This window comes from Mauremys mutica, chromosome 12 (genome assembly GCF_020497125.1).
Source record: "Mauremys mutica isolate MM-2020 ecotype Southern chromosome 12, ASM2049712v1, whole genome shotgun sequence".
Classification (NCBI taxonomy): Eukaryota; Metazoa; Chordata; order Testudines; family Geoemydidae; genus Mauremys; species Mauremys mutica.
Genome location: NC_059083.1, coordinates 55,839,779 through 55,854,277, shown reverse-complemented (window position 1 = coordinate 55,854,277; position 14,499 = coordinate 55,839,779). Strand labels below are relative to the sequence as shown.

General features: G+C 52.3%; 1 protein-coding gene across 3 annotated transcripts in view; it reads left to right on the top strand.

Moving 5' to 3' along the window:
- Positions 1 to 12,688: 12,688 nt before the first annotated feature.
- Positions 12,689 to 14,499, top strand: part of LOC123345421 (butyrophilin subfamily 1 member A1-like) — a 43,008-nt gene continuing 41,197 nt past the window's right edge. For 2 of the 3 annotated variants that reach the window (XM_044982284.1, XM_044982282.1), the window contains exon 1: positions 12,690 to 12,939. The gene's annotated coding sequence lies outside the window, so the exon portion shown is untranslated. Of the gene's footprint in view, positions 12,944 to 14,499 lie in introns of all 3 variants that reach the window. The other variant, XM_044982283.1, reaches the window with a different exon arrangement.

The following is a 14,499-nucleotide window of genomic DNA, read 5'->3' as shown; positions in this document are numbered from 1 at the left end:
ACGCCCCTGGCTAGGGAAGGGGTAGTCACTGGGGGGGTCAGATTAGGATGAGCGGAAGGGCAGGGGACACAGTGGGGTGATGGGAGTTTTGGGCACTGGGGAGTTGAGGTGGAAGAGGAGGGGCTGGCACCAGGGAATTAGAGGGGAGAGAAGGAAAGGATGGGCGCCACATGGGAAAAGGACAGGGTGGGGGAAGCTGCAGGTGACAAGCAGAAAAAGGGGGTGAGGGGTGGGCAAAGGGGAGGTGAGGGAAGGTGTATATGAGAAAGGGACAAAGTGAGTGTGGAGTGGGGCAGGTGCCAGAGGAGCAAAGGGGGTAGTGAGGGGAGGGTCAAGCTCCAAGAGGGAAAGACCCCTGGGTGGAGGAGTGGCCCAAAGGGAGGGTGAGGAAAGAGGCAGGCACAAGGAACAAAGGAAGGGGGTGCCAAGGAAACAGAGAGGGGTGAGGGTAGAGATGGGCTCCAGAGAGGGAGGGGAAGAGTGAAGGGAGGGGCAGGCACCAAGGGAATAGAGGGGTGGTGAGAATGGGGGGGGGAGAAGGGCACAGGTGTGTGTGGGAGTACAGTGATGTGGCATGATGGGAGGGGTGGGAGACATGGGAGCAGAGGAGGAAAGGGGAGAGGTGGATGCCAGGGGCTAGAGTGGTGGTGAAGTGATGAGTGGGCTCCAGGGAACAGAAGGTGTTTGGAGGGGGGGGGAAGGGGCATGGACTAGGAGGATGGGGGAAAGGGGTGGGATCCAGGGGGGCAGATGCACCTTCCAGGGAGACACAGTGGGGAAGAGGGGCATGGGTCCAGGGGAGGAGAAAGGGGGTGAGAGGACAGGGTGAGGAAAGAGGGAGTGGGGAAGATAGTGGTAGGGCACTTCAGAACAGGGATGAGGGAAGGGGAGGGGAGAGGCAGGAGACAGGGAATGTCTGTTGCTTTGAGGCTTGCGTGTGGTTGGTTTGTTGATAATAGCAGGTTGGTGTCATCCATACAAACATGGCTGGGCAGCTTTGCTCCAGGGGGCACAGTGGGGACTCTTCATACCAGCTGGCCCCGGGGGCGTCACCTTCCAGCCAGGCAACCCCAACCCTATCACTGTGGTTACGGATCAATAATTAGAGGGTCATTGGAGCAGGGGAGCTGGACTCTGGGATTCTGAGGTGGGGGCCTGACCTACGGGCCGCAGAGTCATTCTCACTCCCAATGGGGCTCTGCCCCATTGCCCATGGCAGTGTTTAGACACAGTGGGACATATTCAGCAGGAGAGACTGAGTGAGCCTCATATCAGACACCCTGGAGGAGCCAGGCATCTTGAGCCCTCACCTTAGCTGGGAGACCTAAATTACCATTCCATCCCCACATCACATGGGGGGATTGAACCTAGGGTTCCCAGCTGAGGGCCCAGCCACTGGGCTAAAGGCTAGAAGGGAAGTGGTGGCACCTTCTTCTGTTCATTGAAACTATTCAGCAAAGTCAACATGAATTCGGGAACAGTTTCATCAGTACCACATTTACAATGGTGCCAGTGCTGCCATGGGGCCCAGCCCATGCTCAGAAGTGGCTCCGGTCCACTCCACTTGTGCTGTGCTCTGACACCACTGTCTATACCTTAATCTTGGGGGGATTCTGCATGCCTGCAGAAAACACCCCCTCCCCCACAGCATTCCTTTGTTTTCCTGCAGAAAATAGCAGGGAAGCAAAGAGAAGCCATGCAGTGGATGGGGGCAGTGGAATGACCATGGGCACCCCCTCCATTGCTGCAAGCACAGAGCTACCCAGCTGAAGGACATTGTGTCTGGACTGTGCTAACTCTGCAGCTGAATGCTGCCTCCTGGGTCCTGGTGTCAGGTGCGCTCCTCTTCTGTGTGCTGGGAGCCTTCCTGCTTTCTGTGTAACAGTGAGTGCCCGTGGTGGGGCTGGGTAAGGGCGGGGGCAGGGCAAATGAGGGAAGAGGGGTGAGGGGATGGAATAGGGGAGAGGAATGTGGGAGTGAGGGGAGGGGGTGGAGAAGAAAAAGGGATAGGGGAATTGCAGGGGGAAGCAGGAGCTTAGCATGCGGCATCCCCTCGGCAGCAGCTGGGATTCTCCCATTAAGTAGGCCCATCAAATCCTCACACTGATAAGCCCTACCCCCCTACACCTGGACCTCTCCAATGAGCTCCCCACCCCACTGATCCTCAACCAGCTGCACCTGGATGCTCACCCCATCAAGCCCTACTCCCCTGGCACCTGGACCCCCCCACACCAAAACCCTTAACCCATGCAGGTGTGGCATGGCATGGCATGGGCCTGCCCCCGAGAGGCAGGGGCATGCTGGCAGCACAGGGCTGCAGGTTTATAAACAGTGCCCTTGCACTGGGCTGGGTGGAGTAGGACTTCCCCCGCCATGCCCCATTGCTCCTGGCCAGCCACACTCCAGGTACCAACCTCCCTGCATCATGCCCTATAAGGTTACTAAACAGGAAGTGACCTGTCAGGGGTGTGTCCACAACAAAAACTACCTGTACAGCTTTAGAAACAAACAGAGCATGCCTAGTAACTGCCACACCCTCTTTCTGGGCCAAGTGATCAGCCCTGCCCTGCTTGCTGCACATGAGCTGAGAGACACAACATCACAGTGTATTAAGAGACGTAAAAACATTTTTGTTGCAGCCTGCCAGACTGTCATCAGACCTTTGTGGATATCACAGTTTTGGACTCATTGACGTTAGCACCATAACATGAGAAAGGTGTAAGAGACAATGCTGTGTTTGTAAGTTAAATTCCCATGCGAGCCCATAGTTTGTATAAGAGAAAGTTTACACCACATGGCGCTAGTGAGCAGACAGAGGTTGTGATCATGGAGGAAATTGGTTAGAGCAGGGGGTCCCCAAAGCGGCGCCCGTGGGGCAGGGGCGGCTCTAGGCATTTTGCCACCCCAAGCACGGCAGGCAGGCTGCCTTTGGCAGCGTGCCTACGGAGGGTCCACTGGTCCCACGGCTCCAGCATGCCTGCGGGAGGTCCTCCGAAGCCACGGGACCAGCGGACCCTCCGCAGGCACGCTGCCGAAGGCAGCCTGCCTGCCGCCCTCGTGACGCCAGCAGAGCGCCCCCCGCGGCTTGACGCCCCAAGCACATGCTTGGCGTGCTGGGGCCTGGAGCCGCCCCTGCCGTGGGGGCATCTAAATACGCCTGCATCCTGGCCCCTGGTGGAGCATCCGCCGAAATACCACTGAATTTCTGCAGCATTTCGGCGGCGACGCCTCTCAATGAAGCTGCTTGTCGCCAACAAGTGACATCATCGAGAGGCGTCGCCACTGAAATGCCGCTGAAATTCGGCGGCATTTTGGCGGGTGCTCCATCGCCACCACGGTCCTTCGTCTGGCGCCCGCCAGATGAAAAGGTTGGGTACCGCTGGATTAGAGTTACGATCATCAAAAGTTTGGATGGATTTGTTAATTCCGATGGGACAAGGGAGCCATCACTTTATAGACATTACTTACAGTGGGGATCACTGTGCAGCTAGACAGTGTGGGTGAACTGGAGAGGTCACCTTCCACATCATGGCTGCTCACACCCTGTGCTTGCACAGTGGGATCTACCATGTGTGACAAAGTTCCTCCTCTACCTTGGTGGGTCCTGCGCTTATTGGCAGATTTGCTCACCTCCGTGATCTTCCCCTCTGGTGGAACCCACAGTCTGGGTCAATTCCTCCTGTGTCTGATCAGGAGTTGGGAGGTTTGGGAGGAACCTGGGCCTGCCCTCTACTCCGGGTTCCAGCCCAGGGCCCTGTGGATTGCAGCTGTCTATAGTGCCTCCTGTAACAGCTGCATAACAGCTACAGCTCCCTGGGCTACTTCCCCATGGCCTCCTCCAAACATCTTCTTTATCCTCACCACTTATACTCCTTAGTCCTCCAGCAGCACACCCTCTAACTCTCAGCTCCTCACACACACACACCACAAACTGAAGTGAGCTCCTTTTTAAACCCAGGTGCCCTGATTAGCCTGCCTTGATTGGCTGCAGGTGATCTAATCAGCCTGTCTGCCTTAATTGGTTCTAGCAGGTTCCTGATTACTCTAGTGCAGCCCCTGCTCTGGTCACTTAGGGAACAGAAAACTACTCATCCAGTGACCAGTATATTTGCCCTCTACCAAACTCCTGTACCCCACTGGTCTGGGTCTGTCACACATGACGCTGTTGGGCCTTCATCATCTGGACCATGAAAGATGTCCTGACCAGTGCAGGGCACACACAAGGAGCCAGATGACCTTAAATTTGAACCTTAAACCATCCACTGAAATTTTGCCAGGCCAAAATTGTTACCTATGAAATACTTTAAGGGACTGAGTTAGGCGCCTTTTCTGATTGCTTGAATAGTACTGTTTCCTGTAATCCACTGTAAATATGGTTTCACAACATTTATTTTATGTTATTTATTTTAAAATGTTGTTTTTATTACTATTATTGCTTATTACGTATGGTGTCCTCCGTGCTATTTAAATGAGGGGTATAATAGTGTGGAGCTGGTGAAAGAGAGGCTTCCCTTTCCTCTCCTGTCTCCTTTCTCCCTGCTGCTCTGCACAAACCTGATTGGTGGCAGGGGCCGGGAGGGCAAATACACAGAATTAACTCTGACCCTTGGGAGGGTTTGAGTGAATGAGGAGAGGAGGGGCAGGACAGGAACCAGCCTAGGAAATTCAGAAAGAAAACAAAGAAAGGAGAAAAAGCTCTGAGGAGGAGAGCCAGCTACTTGCAAAAGGGGTCTCTTGTAAACTCTCAGCCTAGAGCGGACAGGACAGCTGAGACCACATAACCAACACGCCATTCTGAGCTCATGCCACACACCAGTGCCCAGATCAGAGTACACAGACTTGTTGGACTGACCCAAAGGAGGGAGGAGATTGCATTGGCATGGGGCAGGAATGCATGTAGCTAGATGCGAGGGCAAGAACATGTGTGAACTGTATGCTGTGCCAGGGACAAGGGAGTCTGCATGACCCCTACAAGATCCTGACCTGGGTCTGCTCCTGGCTCTGTCTGGTTTAGAGAAAAGTATTCTTCTATTATTAACCCCTGGAACAAGCTCCACACTTAACTCTGACCCTCCTGGAAGGGGCCATTGGTGTTGGTGCGGGACCCTTGTTGGACTGAAATTGTAATTAATCCATTTATGGTATGGGAAAGCATAGTTCAGAACTGATCCTGGATTTGGCCTGTCTAATAGAAAGAAAATGTCTCTCAGCTAGCTTGCTAAGGCGGTGCTAATTGAAACACGTCTGTTAAATTTACAAGGTCTGTGCTAATTGTACCAGCACATCCTGAGAGGAAGAGTCTTTTCTGAAAGTGATAAGACAAACTAGTAAAAATAATTGCTGCCACAATTGCTTTCCAGAATGCAGCAATAAGATTTGTTAACTCCCTCCCTTTGCATTTTTATCTTGCTTGTTTTCTTTTCCTGTGTAGCAAGTGGTATGGACAGATCTAATGAAGTCTGTCATGCCCCAGTCATTCTAGAAGGGTTATGTTAAAGGATAGATAGATGTGATAAGAAATGTTATCTACATTTTATTAAGTGAAATAGAGTGTGAATGTATGTTTGGTTTCAATGGGTCATAAAAGGTTGGAAGTGCTAGCTTTAGAATTATAACCCCAGGATCATTTGGCTGAAGAAATGCATTGAGTGAGATAACTGGATGACCCCGAGGGCAAACCAGAGGGAGCACCCCAAGGACAGGGGAGCTGAAGAACCAAAGAACAAGATGACAACCATCATGGCTGTACCATCTGCGTGATTGACCATCACTTCCAATGTGAGAGCAGTGATTATCACTTCAAAAGTGAGAACAGCATGACAAAGGAAATCCTATAGACTTAAATGAGGATAAATCCTTATAAAAACAGGCCCTGAAGATTGAGAACTTTGAGTCTGGTTCTGCAACCAACCTCCAGGAGCATTGTATGCGCATCTAACAAGACTCAGCTCCATCCTCGTGTCCAGGCCACCTGGCCAGTGGCTTGGCACGAGCAACCTTTAGGCTGGTAACTATGACAACCTTGCAGAACTTGTGGGGGCGGGGGGTGAATGAATGAGAGGAATGTTATAGCTATAACCAATTGCTTACTCTGAGTCTTTTTGTATTCACAATAAACATGGCATCTTGCCTTATCCCATTTAATAAGATCCTGCTGGTTTTTATTTTCTTAGTATAACACCTTGTCACTGAATGCTCTACTCACTGCTGTAGCACCTCCTTGTGGCCCCTCTGGGAATTAACTCACAACCTGTCTGGCACCCCATGGTGTCTCTCTCTGGAGTGAGTACCCTCTTCAAGGCTTGGCCCTCTCCCAAGGCACCAGCAAACCAAGCACGTGCTTGGGGTGGCAGAATTCCAGGGGACGCATTCAGGGTTGTTTTTGTTTTTTGTTTTGCTTGGGGAGGCAAAAAACCTAGAGCCAGCCCTGCCCTCTCCAGTTAGGTCACTACAGCCCTTCCCTTCTGGGATAGCAAAATCCCACTGGCTGATCTGTCTCAATGACTCTTCTGCTCCACTGCCCAGGCTGAGCCACTTCCCCAGCTGCTAATAGGGGAACCCAGGCCTGCTCATTACTCTGCGTTACAGCCCAGAGACCCTACACCCAGCAGCCAAGGTCTACACTGTCCCAAACCTTGCTGCTGTTTCCCTGGGCTGCTTCCTACTTCACCTCTATCAGGCCCCTTCTCCAGATACACCCTTCCCTCAGGGCAGGCCCCCAGGACTTCTATTCTCCCCCTGGTTTCCTTCTTTCCCTCTCTAAACCCACATAGTGACTACTGGCTTTCACACCTCCTGGTTTTATAGCAACTCAGCCTGTCCCTGCACCACTGAGCTTCATTATCAACCCAACTCTTCTGCAGGTGCATCCTGTCACAGGGTTCATTGGCCCTGTCTCTCTACTCAGGCCTTGTGTAGAAATCCCATCATAGACCCTTTCCCCAACTCTGGGAACCTGACTATAGCAAATAATCACAGGGGGGAAAAGGAATCACATTGCCTGGTGTTTTATAGTACAACATTTCCCATTTTTATTATGATTTTGTAATTTACCATTTTTATTTTACAATTCTAGTTCTTTTTATTTTTGCTATAGAACCAGTTTATTCTTTGTGATCAAATGACTTCAAGGCTGTAGGGTTTACTGGGTTGCCACCATCATTTCTTCCATTTCCTTTGATCCATCAATAAAGAGTGCTTTTCTCAATCATTATTTTGCCTCTCTCTTCAGTACTCTCAGGGCTGGTCTGCACTGGAAAATGTTATCACCTACAGGTGTAGTTATACTGGTAAATTACCCATGTGGAAACTCTTATTCCAGAATAAAAAATCCCACTCTTAAGCCTGGTCTACACTAGGCGTTTAAATCGGTTTTAGGAGCGTAAAACCGATTTAACGCCACAACCGTCCACACTAGGAGGCACCTTATATCGATTTTAATGGCTCTTTAAACCGGTTTCTGTACTCCTCCCTAACGAGAGGAGTAGCGCTAATATCGGTATTACCATATCGGATTAGGGTTAGTGTGGCTGCTGATCGACGGTATTGGCCTCCGGGCGGTATCCCACAGTGCACCACTGACCGCTCTGGACAGCAATCTGAAATCGGATGCAGTGGCCAGGTAGACAGGAAAAGCCCCGCGAACTTTTGAATATTTCCTGTTTGCCCAGCATGGAGCTCCGATCAGCACGTGTGGTGATGCAGTTAAAAATCAAAATAAAGAAAGAGCTCCCGCATGGACCATGCGGACGTGATCGCTGTAAGGGCAGGCAAATCTGTTCTATCAGCGCTCCGTTACAGAAGACGAAATTCAAAATCATTTTTTTAAAATCTCCAGACAGACGCCATAGCAGGGGCTCAGCGCACTGCTGCGTGACAAGCGTAACGGAAAGCCAAAGAATCAAATGGACGCTCATGGACTGGAGGACTCAAGCTATCCCACAGTTCCTGCAGTCTCCGAAAAGTATTTGCATTCTTGGCTGAGCTCCAAATGCTTCTAGGGTCAAACACCGTGACCGCGGTGGGTCAGGGCATAGCTCGGCAATTTACGCACCCCCCCCACCCACCCCCAGAAGTGAAAGGGAAAACAATCCTCTCTTGACTCTTTTACATGTCACCCTATCTTTACTGAATGCTGCAGATAGACGCGATGCTGCAGCCATCAACACTAACATCCTCACTCCCCCCCCCCCGCCATGGGTGGCTGATGGTGCAATACGACTGATACCCGTCCTCGTCATCAGTCTATTGGCACATGGGGCAGTGCAAAAGGGCTGGTAACCATGCCAACTAGCATCAGTGAGGTCAATCAAGGGCGCCTGGCCCTAATTTTTCCTTGTAGATGGTGCAGTATGGCTGGTAACCATCCTCATCATAGCAACAGGGGGCTGAGCTCCATCAGCCCCCACCCTTCATGTGTAAAGAAAAGATTCAATTGCCCCTGGACTAGCAGAGGGATGCTGGGCTCCTCTTCTCCACACTCCTTACTGTCCTGTCTGGACTATCATAGCAGCTGGAAGCTGCCTTCCACTCATTTCTCACTAACAAGTCACTGTGTCTTATTCCTGCATTCTTTATTAATTCATCACACAAGTGGGGGTGCAATGCTATGGTAGCCCAGGAAGGCTGGGGGAAGAACGGAATCAACAGGTGGGGTTGTTGCAGGAGCACCCCCTGTGAATAGCATACAGCTCATAATTTCTGTGGGATCTGACACAGAGCAGCTGTGCTCTCTGGCTCTATGATACAGTGGTTCTCTAGTACACTTGCCCATATTCTAGGCAGGACTGATTCTATTTTTAGATACCAAAAAGGAGGGATTAACTCAGGGAGTCATTCCCAATTTTGGCTTTTGCGCCCCTGGCTGATCGGGGGCACTTATGACAGCAGCAAATGGCACAGTGCAAAAGGACTGGTAACCATGACCATCTTATTACCAATTTATGGTATGGTAGATGGTGCAGTATGGCTAGTAACCATCTCTGCTATCATGCAAAAGCAAAAGCATGCTTCTGTGTAGCGCTGCTGAATCGCCTCTGTGAGCGGCATCTATTACACATACGGTGACAGTCACAAAAGGCAAAACAGGCTCAATGATTGCCATGCTATGGCATCTGCCAGGGCAATCCAGGGAAAAAAGCCGCGAAATGCTTGTCTGCCGTTGCTTTCCCAGAGGAAGGAGTGACTGACGACATTTACCCAGAACCACCCGCGACAATGATTTTTGCCCCATCAGGCACTGGGATCTCAACCTGGAAGTTCCAAGGGGTGGGGGAGGCTGCGGGAACTATGGGATAGCTACAGAATAGCTACCCACAGTGCAACGCTCCAGAAATCGACACTAGCCTCGAACCGTGGAAGCACACCACCGATTTAATGTGTTTAGTGTGGCCGCACGCACTCGATTTTATAAAATCTGTTTTACAAAACCGGTTTATGCAAATTCGGAATAGTCCCGTAGTGTAGACATACCCTTATACTGGAATCACAATGTCAACGTAGGTGGTTATACCAGTGTAACTATATCTGTTTAAAGTCACTCATTAGCTTAGACCAGTGTAATGTTCCTGTGCAGACAGGATCTTAGGCCCAGACCCACCAAGGGACTTAAGTGTTGCAATGCTTAGTGTTGCAACCCCTAACTTTTAGGCACCTAGGAAAATCTCTGGAGCAGCAAATGGAGCCACAAGGCCTGAGTTAGGTGTTTAGATTCCTTATATAATGAACAGGGAGAGATATGTACCTAAGAATGGGATCTACAACAAGTTGCGCCTTCCCATCTAAGCCAGCCAATGGGAGATGCAAATGAGCAGGGTGTACATCTGGTCCCCGGTATACATCAGGGTTGTGTTCTTGAAAAGAGCAATGGATACTGAAACACCATTTACCAGGGACCCGCTAGTACAAGAGCGGATACTTGGTTGGGCCCTGGGTGGGCAGGCAATGATGGGGGGTGGAGGACTAGGAGCGATCTGGCTGCCTTTCCCCCACTCCAGCCAGTCTTGCAAAGGGCGGGGGCACTGACGCTCTGGCCAGGGGCTCCCAGAAAAATGGGGGGTCCCAGAAAAATGTGTGCCCCCACATCCCCACCTGCTCTGCCCCGCCCCCGCCCTGCGCTCGGGGTTTGCCCTGCTCTGCCCATCTGGCACTCCTCCCAGGGAGTACATACTGCAAATGATGGCTATGTGGATTGGGACCTACGTGAATTGGAACACCCCTATTGATGAGTGATGGATATGTGAAACAACGGATAAGGGGGAGACTTATACCAGGGACCCCCTGTATTCTAATTCCTGCCCTGTCACAGTCCAGGTTGCAGGGACATGTCTTTCTCTGCTTGCAATTCCCAACTGGGAACCATACTCCTGGAGTTAGGCAGCTTAGGTGCCAAAGTGGTTTTCTGTGAGAATAAGGGGCCTCCCTTACCCCATGCAAGGAGGTGGTGCCCACCCTATAAGTTGTAACTTGGTGGTTAGAGACCTGGGTTCAGTTCTTCCCTCTGTCTGAGAGGGGGGAAAATGTTTCAACAGGAGTGTTTTAACTACCAGACTGATGGGATGTCCAGAGGTGGGTCTCCTTCAATCTCCTGGTGAAGCCGTTCCATGTTGGATAAACACTTAAAGAGTCATTAGGCCAAAGACAGAGAGTTTGAGAATAACTGTAGAGTCCAGTCCTAGAAGATGGGAAACCCAGCACCTCCCTGCTTCAAGGACTCTTTAGTTATCCAAAGTAGAACAGCTTAAATAACTGAGACTGATGGCGACCCAAATCCAAATACCTTGTAGCCTGCTGGTTATGGCACTTACCTGAGAAGTGGGGGAGACCCCTATTCAGCTCCTTTCTTCCCCCACATGAGGTAGAGAGGGGAATTGAATCTGGGTCTCCCACAGCCCAGATGAGTTCTCTAACCACTGGGGTAAAAGTTAGGTGAGCATCACCACTTTCTTCTATAGCCAGAGTCTGAATGGGACCGGTTTCAGTTGGCAGCCTCTGAGCACGCCTACCAGATCCGCCTCCACAGGCAGGATTGGTGGCCCTTCAGCTGCCTGGCTTTCAGCTCCTTCCTTGTCTGCACTCCAGTGCAGGAGTCCCGGAGCTTAGACCCGCCTTGCTGAATTCCCTGTCCCTCCCACCCCATATTAAATATGGAGCAATAATAAATGAGTGAGGTGGAAAGGGACTGATCCAGTGGTGAGCTGGAGCCAGCTCGCAAGAACCGGTTGTTAAATTTAGAAAGCAGTGTAGAACCGGTTGCTAAAGGGGTGGGCGGGTTGGCAAACTCCGGTCTGTGGGCCAGATCCTGTCCGGCCCGCCTGAGCTCCCAGCTGGAGAGGCTCCCCCGGCCCCTCCCCTCGCAGAGCCGCAGCATGCCAAGTTGCCAGTGCCAGAGCAGCTCTGCAGCTCCTGCCGCTTTGAGCAGCATGGTAAGAGGGCCAGGCCGGGGCTGAGAGAAGGGGTTGGCAGGGCCGTCCGGGGGTGGGGGACAAATGGGACAATTTGCCTCTTGCCCCAGGCCCCGGACCCCACAGGGGCCCCCACGAAACTCTATGAGGCTCCCTCCCGCCTCTGCCTTCCCCCTTACTCAACCCCCCCGTCCCCTGACCACTTCCACAGAACCTCTGCCCCATCCAATCCCCCCCCCCAGCTCCCTTCCCCAGGACTCCCTGCCCCTTATCCAACCCCGCCTCAGCCCACTACCATGCCACTTACTCCCGCATCCCCCCTCTCCAGCAGGGCCTGAGCTCCTCCCGCAAGGACGGGGGGCTGCAAGCTCCAGGCCGACCGGTGAGAGCTCAGGCCCCGCTGGAGCCATGCTGCTGCAGAGCTGTCCAGGGCCATTCCTGGACGCAGCGCGCTGAGGCTCCGGGAGAGGGTGGAGGCGGGGATAAGTGGCATGGTAAGGGGCAGGGGCCGGGCTGGGCTTAAGGGCAGGGAGTTCCAGGAACAGGGAGTGAGGGGGTGGGTTGGATGGGGTGGAGGTTCTGGGAGGGCGGTCAGGGGACAGGGAATGGAGGGGTTGGGTAGGTGTGGGAGTTCCGGGGGTCTGTCGGGGTGGTGGTAGATGGGGTCGGAGCAGGGCGAGTTGGTTAGAGGGTGGGGTCCTGTGGGGCAGTTAGGGTAGAGGGTCTTGGGAGGAGGAGCAGGGGGGTTGATGGGTTGTGGGTTCTGAGGGGGGCAGTCAGGAGCAGGACATGGGTTGGGATCGGATGGGTGTGTGTGGGGAGACAAGCACGTGGGGCTTGTACTCACAGTGCGGTTCCCTACTGGGTCTTCGGCGGCACTTTGGCGGCGGGTCCTTCACTCGCTGTGAAGGACCCACAGCCGAAATGCAGCTGAAAACCCGGAGCGAGTGAAGACCCCATCGCTGCTGCCGAAGTGCCGCTGAGGACCCAGTAGGGAACCGGTTCTTAGGATTTTGGGAGCTCATCACTGGCCTGATCCTGCATGTGAATTGTCACATTGGTGTCAGGGGGCTGTTGTTGCAACTAAGGACTTCTGGGCAGAAGGTTGCGGGGGGGGGGGGGGGGCTTGCAGGGGAGTGTCTCTGGCTTGAAGCGTCTGCACAGGCACCATTTGGGCTTTTTGCTCCCCCTGCGTTTCCTGTTGTGGAAGGAGCTGGGGTCGGTGTGAACTGTGAAGGAAACGCACGATTTATCAGAACCCAGCTTGACTAAGCGCCCAGAAATCCCATGGCCATCGCCCAGCCCCCGCTTCCGCTCCGTGCTCTGGGAGTGCAGGCTCCTCCTCTCAGCGCTGTTGCACCAGCAGCTTCCTGCAGCCCCACCCTGAGCCCGCCACAGACTTTGTATTAAACGTGTTCATTAAACTCCTAGGGTTCATTCCAGCGCCCAAGGGATGGGATTTCTCCAAAGGCTGGGACTAGCCCTGTGGGGCAGCCCCGGTCTCCTCCGACCTCAGCTCTTGAGCCAGTCACTCCAGGTAGGTGAGTGCGGGGAAAGTAGGGGGCGGTGAGTTCTATGGCCCCGGGTCTCTCCCCCGGTCCCACCTGCCACCCTGTGTGCCTCCTCCGGATCGTCTCCCGGCCGCCTGCTGCCCCCGAGCGATTGAAAAGGGCCCACCCCCAGCCACCGCCGCCAGCCTTAGAACCACAACGGGACTAAAACAGTTTCCTGCCCACCCACTCCGCTCCGTGCTGCTTCCCGAGCGGCCAGCAAGTCTCTGCCGCGGGCCCTGTGGGAGGGGGATGGTGCTACTGCCAGAGGCTGTGTGGGTTGCTTTTGGGAGCCTGCGCTGCTGGAGGTAAGTGCCAACCCCCGGATCCCCTCCTGCACCCCAACCCCCTCCCAGAGCCAGTAACCAAATTCCTTCCCAGAGCCTGACCCCTCACCCCTCCCGCACCCAAACTCCCTCCCAGAGCCTGAATCCCTTTCTGCACCCCAATCCCCTGGCCCAGCCCAGAGCCTGCACCCAGCACCCAAACTCCCTCTCAGAGCCTTGAGGGTGGGGGGTGGGACTTGGACCTGCTCTGAGCACCACTAAAAATTATCCAAACCTGCTGCTAGTCAGGAAGGTGCTGTCTTCACAAACAGCCTCCGGAATCCTGAGATCTGGCAGCCCTGGGGAGTCTGCTCCCTGGTGAATGGCCGGAGGGAGGGGTCTGAACTGAGCCGACAGCAATGAGTTGCTACTGGCTCTTTTCAGGATCTGATCCAGGGGACAAACTGGGGAATTCAAGAGGGGAAACAGGGAGGGACAGAAAGGCTCTAGGAGCCTGGCTGACTGCAGGAACCGGAGACAATAGCAGCTGTGAAACTGACAAGAATGTTATACTAGCAGAAAGTATACTATTGCATACAGATAATTTGTAAAGTAATGTGAAAGTATAGACTGATCCAGTATTACAATTATAAGTTTATTTATTGGAGTGTGCAACATGCACTTGCCACAGATTAACTTTATTTAATACAGACAACCATAACTGATATTCTAGAAAAATCAATATACATGAATGTGAGAATAAAATAAGTACCAGAAAGTGGTTTCCTGTGTTGTTCATACTTACAATCTTGCATTATGCATACTCACAACTTTATGGGGAGCATTGAACATTGAGACTGGAAGGGAAAGTAAGTTAAGTCCATCCAACGGGAAGTCCTGGTTCAGTTTACACTATGTGAGGAATCGGATGAACCAAAGAAACAAGAACTGAGTGTGGTGGGGTTTTTTTTAACCTTTTTTATGGTAGCAGTAAGGATATATACACCCTTATTTGATCCTTAACCTTGATTATAATAAAGTCAATACTCTTTCCTGTCCATATATGGCTTTTGGGGTGTCCATAATTAAGCATCAACTCTTAATATTCGTGACTGACATCAGTCATTGAATAATAATTTCTATATTAAATATGGTTTAAGTGTCTAGATACTGGATAGCAACCTCATTGAAGAATTCTGCCGTGTGCTGTATCCTTTGTGGTCTCTTGTTTGTCTTTTGAGATTGAGAGTGCAGAATTTATGACCCAGGGTTATCTCTTTA